The sequence below is a fragment of the Ranitomeya variabilis genome, chromosome 7 (genome assembly GCF_051348905.1).
Source record: "Ranitomeya variabilis isolate aRanVar5 chromosome 7, aRanVar5.hap1, whole genome shotgun sequence".
Taxonomy (NCBI): domain Eukaryota; kingdom Metazoa; phylum Chordata; class Amphibia; order Anura; family Dendrobatidae; genus Ranitomeya; species Ranitomeya variabilis.
In genome coordinates this window covers 165,349,433-165,361,535 of record NC_135238.1, presented here as the reverse complement: position 1 = coordinate 165,361,535, position 12,103 = coordinate 165,349,433, and the positions used below count along the sequence as shown (strand labels likewise).

The following is a 12,103-nucleotide window of genomic DNA, read 5'->3' as shown; positions in this document are numbered from 1 at the left end:
CTTGTGGGACTACAGTTCCCAGAACAACAATACTTCAGGCTTACAGCGCAGACTCCCTCTGTGACACATACCGGCTATATATATATATATATATATACTGTACATGAATACAGTACTTGCTATCATGTCACCCTTGAAATTGTTTCCAAAATGAAGTAGTTCTCTCTGAAGCTTATTGCAATAACACGTTTTGTTAAACATATGCTTATTTCCGTTGTGTGTATTGTATATGTCATGTGGGATGTACAGCACATCTCATGATGTATTATCACATAGAGAACAATTTAGGTGTGTTTGGACCTACTTGCAGTCAACCTCTAGCCTGCTGTGTTCATCTGGTCCCCACTACTCACCCAGGTTGGTAACCTTCTATTTTGTCCACCAGTGTGTCTCTAATTTGGTGTCCTCTTCCAATATCTATCTCATAGGTTGATACTGTTTAAAGGTGGCCTTTTATCATCTGTGGTGTCAATATGCATATTTGGGTATAACATGGCATACTATATCCTTAGTAATCTTACTGTATTAACTCTATGGGTCTGCTGCCACCATTAACTATTGCTCTTCCGTGCTCCCCTGTTCAATCAATCTTTATGGGGTTATTGTTTATCTTACCTGGGATCTCTGTTCCTGTTCTCTCGTATTTATACTAATATCTGACAAAATTTGACTGCTTTATAATAGGTCATAGTTGCATTGTCTACTTATTTATTCCATCCTTGTCTTCACATACTTTATCAAACTGTATGTTTGTGCTTTATTCCCTCTTTCTTCTACACACGGTGCACATTATTTGTGCTTTATTCGGCGCTTCTCATTTGTGCTTCACCCAGCACATGCGCGGTTTGCTCCCTCTAGTGTTGCCGTCCTGCATGTGCATCTGCACCATGATGACGGCATACACTTCCTGGCTATAGCCACTTCCTGTTTGTTCCATGCGGCGGCTGCGACTGGCTTACCGAGACATGTCTGCACACCGGTTTGTATTTACTTTATTTGTCCCATTGCTATATTAACCTCATAACTGACCTACAGCCTTACTTCCCCTGACGAAGCTGCTGCAGCGATACGCGTGGGGCTCTTGCCTCACCCCTCACTTTGTCTCTTGCTTTTTCTGGGTTCGCCCACGGCGTTTCTCAGCACCGGTGCTGTCTCTTACATTCCTGATGGTTGCTTGCTCTATTCAGCTCAACCCTTGAGCCTGTGGCCTTTTTCTGGTTACCCACCCTCCAAATAATCATGGGTGGCTTGTCCTATACTTAGTTGGACCTAGGTATATAGCCTTGGCATACATAGGGACAGATTTACCGGTGCCATCATCAGTTTGGGCATTGAGCATGCCAATATAATACTGCAAGTTAGCACACTCAGTATATGGGGTCTCTTGACTGGCAGAATACCCCTCAAATGATATCGGGTGGCCTGCTCTATATCTGGTTGGGACCTGGATACATAGCCTAAGCATATATTGTGATGGGCATACCGGTATGATTATTCTTTGGTATATGTACGTTTGGGCACTGAGCATGCTAATATAACACTACAAACTGGTATGTTCAATATATGGGATTATTATAATATCCATGTGTGACTATAGTGAATTGTATGTTCCCATTTAATTATTTTTGCCTTGCATGTATTATACAATATATTGGCATATCTTTGCGCCGTTTGAGACATCTTACCCGGGAACATGAGACTATATATATATATTTTTGTATGCATATAACCAAGTATATTATTTCATTTGGATTGGCAATAATAATTTATATTATGGTTATGCTGTATTATGTATTTTGTACCTAGGGGTGAGGGCTATTGGTCCTGTATTCAGGCATTTTTAAATGGTTTTATTCTATGTGTGTCTTTTTTGAGGTGTCAATAAAATTTGTTGATTTTTTGTACGATTCATGGGTGTGCATACCATCATTGGTCTAGTCTTTTTTCTTCCGAATTAGTGTGTATTGGAACAACACAAAAAAAACTGAGAAAAAAAGGCCGATTGTACATAATTTTACACAAAATTCCCAAAATGTCAATGAACTGATTGAAAGGCTGGAGATGTAACTTACCACTCTTGACCTCACGAAAAGGTATTGGCAAATTCTTATGTCCCAAGATGCAAATGACAAGACTTCATTCTCGAAGCCAGACGGTTTGATCCAGTACATAAGGATGCCGTTTGGGTTGCAAGGAGTTCCAGCCACCTTCCAGAGATCCATGGACCAGATCCTAGCTCCCCACAAATAGTAGGCAGCCGCCTACCTGGATGACATGGTGATCTTCAGCCAGGTTTAGAAAAGCCATCTAAGAAAAGTCAAGGCAATACTTGATGCTCAGCGGAAGGCGGGGTTTTCCATAAACCATAAGAAATGTGCCATGGGCATGGAGGAAGCTAAATAATTGGGCTATGTAGTAGGCAGGGGCGTAATAATTCTACAAATAAATAAAACTGCCATGATCCAGAGTTGGACACAACCTCTCTCATAGCGGCAGGTCAGAGCGTTCTTGGGCATCGTGGGTAGACATGAGCGAATATCTTCGGCGCCCTCCTTATTTGGCAAGCAATAGAGCTTACCGAAGAAGCTGCAGTGGGAACCCGGATACCTGGATCACTCCCAATAATCAGGTGTCCGGTGTCGCAGCTGCATGTGTTGCGGCTGTGTGACAGTCACAACACATGCATGGAGAGCCTGTGTGCTGTGACTGTCACACAGCCGCAACACCTGATTATCGGGAGATCTCCAGGTATCCTGGTTCCCGCTGCAGCTTCTTTGGTAAGTGCTGTAACTTGCGGAATAAGGAGGGAGCCGAAGATATTCGCTCATGTCTACCCAAGATGTCTACCCAAGATGCCCAAGAACTGTCTGACCTGCCGCTATGAGAGAGGTTGTGTCCAACTCTGGATCACGGCAGTTTATTTGTAGAATTATTACGCCCCTGCCTATGCTCATCTCTGATCGTGGGCTATTACCGCTGGATTATCCCTAACTTCACCATGATAGCCACCCCTTTGATGGGCCTCCTTAAAGGGATGAAGTCAGTTATGGATAAGAGGTCTCCAGCAGCTGAGGCGGCCTTTCAGGAACTGAAGCTAGCCCAGTGTGAACAGCCAGTGTTTGTAGCACCAGACTTCTCTAAGGAGTTTGCGGTCCAGACAAACCTGTCAGATGTCGGTCTGGGAGCTGTCTTATCACAAGAGGTCAATGGGCAATAGCACTCCATAATGTATCTAGGTCGAAAGCTGTTATCCTGGGAGAACTACTCCATAGTGGAGAAGGAATGTTTGGCCTTCAAGTGGGTGTTGGACACTCCAAGTACTACCTCTTGGGAAGGAAATTCAGGCTAGTGACAGACTATGCCCCACTGAGGTGCATGCGGGAGAAGAAGGGGAGCAATGCCTGAGTGACCAGGTGGTTCCTAGCACTTCAGTATTTTAGCTTTCATGTAGAGCATAGGTCCAGGAAACTGCATGGCAATGCTAACACTGTCAACGGTCCACTGTTTCATGGCAGAAGGTGCCAAGCCCCCCTGAACTTTGGGTAGAGGTGGGTATGTAAGATGGCTGCCGGACAGATCCTTGAAGGAAGATATGTATCATCGAAGTTGGTAGCTTCAGTGATGTAAGCCCAGGAAAGCAAGCTCCAGCACATATATTGCTGAGAGATTTAATAGGGCATATCTGGGCTGGGTTTACAAGCAATCAGAGAGATGAGTGGGATTGGCTACTCACATATCCCCACCTCAGGGCTTTGGTATGGAAGATAAAAAAGAGACCAGTTGTCTCATTCAGTATCTGTGTCTGGAGGTACGTAGACCTCCAATATTGCTTGTGTTTGCTAAAGGACTCAAGAGCTGGACCCTAACCTGAGTGGCGAACCTGCACTACTGTATAGACTATTTACTTTCTGTTTTCACTCTGTGCCGGAAAAGGCTGTCTTTTTGTTTGATTATGATGATCAGTTTATGAAGTTTGAATAATCCAGCCTAGACTTTTTACAGAAACCATTTCCTGTGCCTACCTCAATCACAGCTGAGTGAGTAGAATAGATATATAGATATAACTCTACACACATACAGCTGATCAGGGCCGAACTGGCCATCTGGCAATTCTGGCAAATGCCAGAAGGGCCTGTCTGGTGGTGGGCCTCCCTGACTGCTACGTTATTAACAGAATTGTTCTCACCCATACCGTTAAGAGTTGTGACGGAGCACAAAGTTGCTGACTCCATCACTTACCCCAGTAGGCCACGGGTATCATTAGAAAGGTCTTGTAGTAAATATTGCTTTCCTCCATCCAGGTTAATATTAGTAATATATCCCATCTGGTGCTTGGGGACGGTGACAGCATGGGCCTGTGTGATTTCAAATGCCCGGGCTGAATTTCTGCCCCAGTCCATACCTGCAGCTGATAGACACTTCTCAACATTATAATTGCAACACCATGAAGGAAAAGTCGTTGAATTATGTAAATCACAGGAAGGATAGATATGCTAATCCCTTTCTGACATCTGACGTACTATCCCGTCGAGGTTAACCGGGCCTGTATAACCATCGATGGGATAGTACGTCATATGCGATCAGCCGCGCTCACGGGGGGTGCGCAGCCGATCGCGGCTGGGTGTCAGCTGACTATCACAGCTGACATCCGGCACTATGTGCCAGGAGTGGTCAAGGACCACTCCCGACACATTAACCCCTGGCACACTGCGATCAAACATGATCGCAGTGTTCCGGCGGTATAGGGAAGCATCGCGCAGGGAGGAGGCTCCCTGCATGCTTCCCTGAGACCTTCAGAACAACGCGATGTGATCGCGTTGTTCTGAGGGTCTCCTCCGTTCTCCTCCCTGCATGCCCCGGATCCAAGATGGCTGCAGGGGTCCTTCCAGGTCCTGTAGGGAGGTGGCTTGCTAGCGCCTGCTGAGAGCAGGCGCTGAGAAGCCTACTGTACTGCCTGACAGATCGCTGATCTGATACAGTGCTCTGCAAAGCGTCAGATCAACGATCTGACAATATATAGTGATGTCCCACCCTGGGACAATGTAAAAAAGTTTAAAAAAAAAAAATTACACTGTGTAAAAATATTTTTTTTTTAAATTCCTAAATAAAGAAAAAAAAAAAATAAATATTGTTCCAATAAATACATTTCTTTATGTAAATAAAAAAGCAATAAAAGTACACATATTTAGTATCACGGCGTCCGTAACGACCCGGCCTATAAAACTGTCCCACTAGTTAACCTCTTCAGTTAACACCGTAAAAAAATAAATAAAAAACGAGGCAAAAAAACAATGCTTTATCATCATACCGCCAAACAAAAAGTGGAATAACACGCGATCAAAAAGACAGATATGAATAAACATGGTACCGCTGACAACGTCTTTTGTCCCGCAAAAACGAGCTGCCATACAGCATCATCAGCGAAAATATTTAAAAAAGTTATAGCCCTCAGAATAAAGCGATGCAAAAATAATTATTTTTTATATAAAATAGTCTTTATTGTATAAAAGCGCCACAACATAAAAAAAATATAAATGAGGTATCGCTGTAATCGTACTAACCCGAAGAATAAAACTGCTTTATCAATTTTACCAAACGCAGAATGGTATAAACGCAACCCCCAAAAGAAATTCATGAATTGCTGGTTTTTGTTCATTGGGCCTAACAAAAATCGTAATAAAAAGCAAACAAAAATCGTAATAAAAAGAGATAAAAAAAAGTCATGTGCCCGAAAGTGGTAGCAATAAAAACGTCAACTCATCCCGAAAAAAACAAGACCTCAAGTGACTCTGTGGACCAAAATATGAAAAAATTATAGCTCTCAAAATGTGGTGACGCAAAAACTATTTTTTGCAATAAAAAGCATCTTTTAGTGTGTGACAGCTGCCAAACATAAAAACCCGCTATAAAAACCCGCTATAAATAGTAAATCAAACCCCCCTTATCACCGCCTTAGTTAGGGAAAAATAATAAAATAAAAAAAAGTATTTATTTCTATTTTCCAATTAGGGTTAGGGTTAGGGTTGGGGCTAAAGTTAAGGTTGGGGCTCAAGTTAGGGTTAGGGTTGGGGCTAAAGTTAGGGTTGGGGCTAGAGTTGGGGTAAGGGTTTGGATTACGTTAACGGTTGGGCTAGGGGTGTTTCAGGGTTAGGGGTGTGGTTAGGGTTATGGTTAGGGTTGTGATTAGAGTTAGGGGTGTGTTGGGGTTAGGGCTGTGTTGGGGTTGGGATTAGGGTTAGGGGTGTGTTCGGGTTAGGGGTGTGGTTAGGGTTATGGTTAGGGTTGGGATTAGGGTTAGGGGTGTGTGGGGTTAAGGGTGTGTTGGGGTTAGGGGTGTGGTTAGGGTTGGCGTTGGAGTTAGAATTGCGGGGTTTCAACTGTTTAGGCACATCAGGGGCTCTGCAAACGCAACATGATGCCCGCAGACCATTCCATAAAAGTCTGCATTCTAAAACACCACGTCTTCCCTTCCGAGCCCCGTCGTGCACCCAAACAGTGGTTTACCCCCACATATGGGGTATCAGCGTACTCAGGACAAATTGGACAACCACCTTTGTGGTCCAATTTCTCGTGTAACCCTTGGGAAAATAAAAATTTGGGGCTAAAAAATCATTTTTGTGGGAAAAAAATGATTTTTTCTTATTTTACGGCTTTGCGTTATAAACTTTAGTGAAACACTTGGGGATTCAAAGTTCTCACAACACATCTAGATATGTTCCCTAGGGAGTCTAGTTTCCAAAATGGGGTCACTTGTGGGGGGTTTCTACTGTTTAGGTACATCAGGGGCTCTGCAAACGCAACGTGACGCCCCCAGACCATTCCATTAAAGTCTGCATTCCAAAACGGCGCTTCTTCCCTTCCGAGCTCTGCCATGAACCCAAACAGTGGTTCCCCCCACATATGGGGTATCAGCATACTCAGGACAAATTGCACAACAACTTTTGGGGTCCAAGTTCTCCGGATACCCTTGGGAAAATAAAAAATTGGGGGTGAAAAGATCATTTTTGTGGAAAAAAAATGATTTTTTAATTTTCACAGCTCTACATTATAAACTTTAGTGAAACAATTGGGGGTTCAAAGTGCACACCACACATCTAGATAAGTTCCTTAGGTGATCTAGTTTCCAAAATGGGGTCACTTGTTGGGGGTTTCCACTGTTTAGGCACATCAGGGGCTCTCCAAACGCGACATGGCATCTGATTTCAATTCCAGCCAATTCTGTGTTGAAAAAGTCAAATGGTGCTTCTTCTATTCCGAGCTCTGCCATGCGCCCAAACAGTGGTTTACCCCCACATACGGGGTATCAACATACTCAGGACAAATTGCACAACAACTTTTGTGGTCCAATTTCTCCTGTTACCCTTGAGAAAATAAAAAATTGGGGGTGAAAAAATCATTTTTGTGAAAAAAATATGATTTTTTATTTAAACGGCTCTAAATTATAAAATTCTGTGAAGAACTTGGGGGTTCAAAGTGCTCACCACACATCTAGATAAGTTCCTTAGAGGGTCTAATTTCCAAAATAGTGTCACTTGTGGCGAGTTTCCACTGTTTAGGCAAACGTGACATGGCATCCGATCTCAATTCCAGCCAATTTTGCATTGAAAAGTGAAACGGTGCTCCTTCCCTTCCGAGCTCTGCCATGCACCCAAACAGTGGTTTACCCCAACATATGGGGTATCGGTGTACTCAGGGCAAATTGCAGAACAACTTTTGGGGTCCAATTTCTCCTATTACCCTTGGTAAAATAAAACAAATTGGTTCTGAAGTAATTTTTTTGTGAAAAAAAAGTTAAATGTTCATTTTTTTTAAACATTCCAAAAATTCCTGTGAAGCACCTGAAGGGTTAATACACTTCTTAAATGTGGTTTTGAGCACCTTGAGGGGTGCAGATTTTAGAATGGTGTCACTTTTTGGTATTTTCTATCATATAGACCCCTCAAAGTTACTTCAAATGTGATGTGGTCCCTAAAAAAAATGGTGTTGTAAAAATGAGAAATCGCTGGTCAACTGGCTGGGGGCAGATGTTTGTAGCCAGGGGGGGGCCAATAACCATGGACCCTCTCTAGGCTATTAATATCTGCCCTCAGTCACTGGCTTTACCATTCTGGTGGAGAAAATTGCGCGGGAGCCCACGCCAATTTTTTCCGCCATTTAACCCTTTATTTTAGCAGCTACAGCGCTGAAATTTTGCACATACACACTACTAACATTAGTAGTGTGGAATATGCAAAAAAAAGGGGGATATCAGATGGTTTACTGTATGTAAACCATGTCTCATATCCTGTCGGGTTTGTGAAGGAGAAATGAAAAGCCGGCAATTGAATTACCGACTTTTCACTAACACCGCTGCGTATTTCTCGCAAGTCACACTGCTAGTCCGTGTGGAATCTGTATTTTTCTCGCCCCCATAGACTTTCATTGGCGATTTTTTTGCGCAATACGCTGACAAATGCAGCATGCTGCGATTTTGTACGGCCGTAGAAAGCCGTATAATACTGAACCGTAATATACGGCTGATAGGAGCAGCCCCATTGAGAATAATTGTGCCGTATGTTATGCGAGTTTTACGGACGTAGTTTCTGCGCTCTTACGTACGTAAAACACGCATGTGTGACGCCGGCCTAACCCTTATAACTCCCTAACAAAAAAAATTTTGGCTCCAAAATTGTGCTGATGTAAAGTAGACATGTGGGAAATGTTACTTATTAAGTATTTTGTGTAACATATCTCTGTGATTTAAGGGCATGAAAATTCAAAGTTGGAAAATTGCGAAATTTTCAAAATTTTCACCAAATTTCCATTTTTTTTCACAAAAAGTAATATCAAAGAAATTTTACCACTATCATGAAGTACAATATGTCACAAGAAAACACTGTCAGAATCACCGGGATCTATTGAAGCTTTCCAGAGTTATAACCTCATAAAGGGACAGTGGTCAGAATTGTAAAAATTGGCCCGGTCATTAAAGTGCAAACCACCCTTGGGGGTAAAGGGGTTAATGGTACGCAAATGATGAAAAAAATGGAAACTACATTTTCTAAATATCTTGATTTATTCAGCATCGTGTATGAATGCCACACACAGCTGCTATGAAAGAGGTTAATAACGCTTGTCTGAGGAATGTGTTCCTGGTAGCTTCAGGTTTGATTCTTATCAAATCTTTGGTAGTTAATGTGGTTCTATTTTGCTTAACACATTTTTTGTGACTTTGTTAACTACTTGCAACAAAACTTTAGATGGTTCTGTGATCAATGTTTTAGCAATTTCAAGAGTGCTGCATCCCTCTTTAAAACTTATAGCAATTTTTGACTTTTCAGAGTCAGTTTCATTTTGCCTGAGGAAAACAAGCTGCCTAAGGCTATGATCACACGCTGCGGATTTTGCTGCGGAACTGCAGCGTTTCCGCAGCTGTTTCCCATGCTTTTACAGTACAATGTAAACCTATGGGAAACGCAATCCGCAGTGCATATGCTGCAGAAAAAAACGTGCGGAAACGCAGTGGTTTACATTCCGCATCATGTCAATTCTTTGTGCAGAATCCACAGCGGTTTTATATCTGCTCCATAATAGAAAACTGCAGGTGGAAAACCGCAGTGGAATCCGCACAAAAACCGTGGTAATTCCACAGGAAATCCGCAGGTAAAACGGAGTGCCTTTTACCTGCGGTTTTCACAAATCCACTGCGGAAAAATCCGCAGAGCTACAAAATACGTGTGCACATACACTCATAATTCTGCACACCTTGATAAAGGGTGAAGTATCCATAGGCCTCACCATCCCTCATTACACAAATACACATCACCTGATCTGCTTCATCCAATAAACATTCACGTTTATTCACACACTTTCCAAAATTTTGTAGAAAACCTTCCCAAAAGAGTGGAAGCTGTTATATCTGCAGAAGGGGAACCAACTCCTCATTAATGGTTATGGATTTAGAATGAGATCTCATCAAAACTTCTATAGGTGTAATGTATAGGTGTCCCAAAGCTTTTGTCCAAATAGTGTGTCTAAGGTAAATAGGCTCTTTGTGACAAATAGAACCTTAATCAATACAATAACTTCTTTAACCCCTTAATGACCCCAGCTTTTTTCGGTTTTGCGTTTTCTTTTTTCGCCCCCCTTCTTCCCAGAGCCATAACTTTTTTTTTTCCCGTCAATATGGCCATGTGAGGGCTTATTTATTGCGGGCCGAGTTGTAAATTTGAACAATACCATTGGTTTTAGCATGTCATGTATTAGAAAACAGGAAAAAAATTCCAAATGCGGTGAAATTGGAAAAAAAGTGCAATCCCACACTTGTTTTTTGTTCGGCTTTTTTGCTAGGTTCACTAAATGCTAAAACTGGCCTGCAATTATGATTCTCCAGGTCATTACGAGTTCATATAAACATAAGGATGAATGACCTCAGGGAGATCAAAATATCCAACACCGCGGAGACACCATCACGTGTTTCTCAACGCAGTGATCCAGAACACTGCCCCCATCCCTAAAGGGAAATATGCAAATGCATGTAGAAAAGCCACGGAGACACCATCACGTGTGTGTTTCTCAACGCAAGCAATAAATAGCCAGGTCTTTCACCGGGAAGGAACAACCACGGGAAGGACAGCATCCAATAAAGGAAAACCACCTATGCCAAAACTGCGTTGAGAAACACGTGATGGTGTCTCCGCGGTGTTGGATGTTTTGATCTCCCCGAGGTCATTCATCCTTATATTTATAGTCCTTTCACTAGGCACTGCTCCTAATAGCCAGTTTCCTACTCCACACTGATGAGGGGCAAATACCCCGAAACAGCTGTCTGTGGATGGATACCATGTTTTGGCATAGGTGGTTTTCCTTTATTGGATGCTGCTCTTCCCGTGGTTGTTCCTTCCCGGTGAAAGACCTGGCTATTTATTGCTTGCGTTGAGAAACATGTGATGGTGTCTCCGCGGCTTTTCTACATGAATTACGAGTTCATAGGCACCAAATATTTCTAGGTTATTTTTTATCTGAGTGGCAAAAAAAAATTCCAAACTTTGCTAAAAAAAATAAAATTGTGCAATTTTCCGTTACCCGTAGCGTCTCCATTTTTCGTGGTCTGGGGTCGGGTGAGTGCTCATATTTTGTGTGCCGAGCTGACGTTTTTAATGATACCATTTTGGTGCAGATATGTTCTTTTGATCGCCCATTAGTGCATTTTAATGCAATGTCGCGGCAACCAAAAAAATGTAATTCTGGTATTTTGAAGTTTTTTTTCTCGCTACGCCATTTAGCGATCAGGTTAATCTTTTTTTTATTGATAGATTAGGTGAATCTACACGCGGTGATACCAAATATGTGTATGTTTGATTTTGAATGAGGCGAAAGGGGGTGATTTGAACTTTTATATTTTTTTATTTTTTTCATATTTTTTTAAAACATTTTTTTTTACTTTTGCCATGCTTCAATAGCCTCCATGGGAGGCTAGAAGCTGCCATAACTTGATCGCCTCTGCTACATAGAGGTGATGCTCAGATCGCTCCTATGTAGCGAAATTACAGCATTGCTATGAGCGCCAACCAAAGGGTGGCGCTCACAGCAATCTGGCATCAACAACCATAGAGGTCTTCAGGAGACATCTGGTTGCCATGCCGATGCATTGCTGACCCCCGATCACGTGATGGGGGTTAGCAATGCGTGCATTTCCGGCCTGATGTCCGGAAGCACTAGTTAAATGTTGCTGTCAGAGTTTGACAGCGGCATTTAACTAGTTAATAGGCGTGGGCGGATTGCGATTCCGCCCGCACCTATTGCGGGCACATGTCAGCTGTTAAGAAGTCTGCAGAAGTAGGCGGAGCTTCAGGGAGGAAGAAAGGAGGAAGTAGGCAGCCATCTGCAGCCCTCCTGAACGCAAGTATGAAACCAACCTAACTTGATGAACTCCCAAAAATTCCTCCATTTCTCAAAGGCCAATTTAACAGCAAGTAACTTGCAATTCCCAACATCATAATTTCTCTCAACAGATGAGAATTTTTTAGAAAACAAAAATCACATGGACACAGGTTAGTCACAGTTTTGGACCCCTACGATAAAATGGCCCTACCCGACCTCTTAAGCATCCACCTCCACAATG

The 12,103-nt window shown here is 42.5% G+C and overlaps 1 long non-coding RNA gene across 1 annotated transcript in view; it reads right to left on the bottom strand.

The window, feature by feature from the left end:
• LOC143785739 (uncharacterized) overlaps positions 1–860 on the bottom strand; it is a 28,202-nt gene extending 27,342 nt beyond the window's left edge. The window contains exon 1 of the long non-coding RNA XR_013218069.1: positions 616–860. This is a non-coding gene — a long non-coding RNA (uncharacterized LOC143785739). The remainder of the gene's footprint in view (positions 1–615) is intronic.
• Between the last annotated feature and the right edge of the window lie 11,243 nt (positions 861–12,103).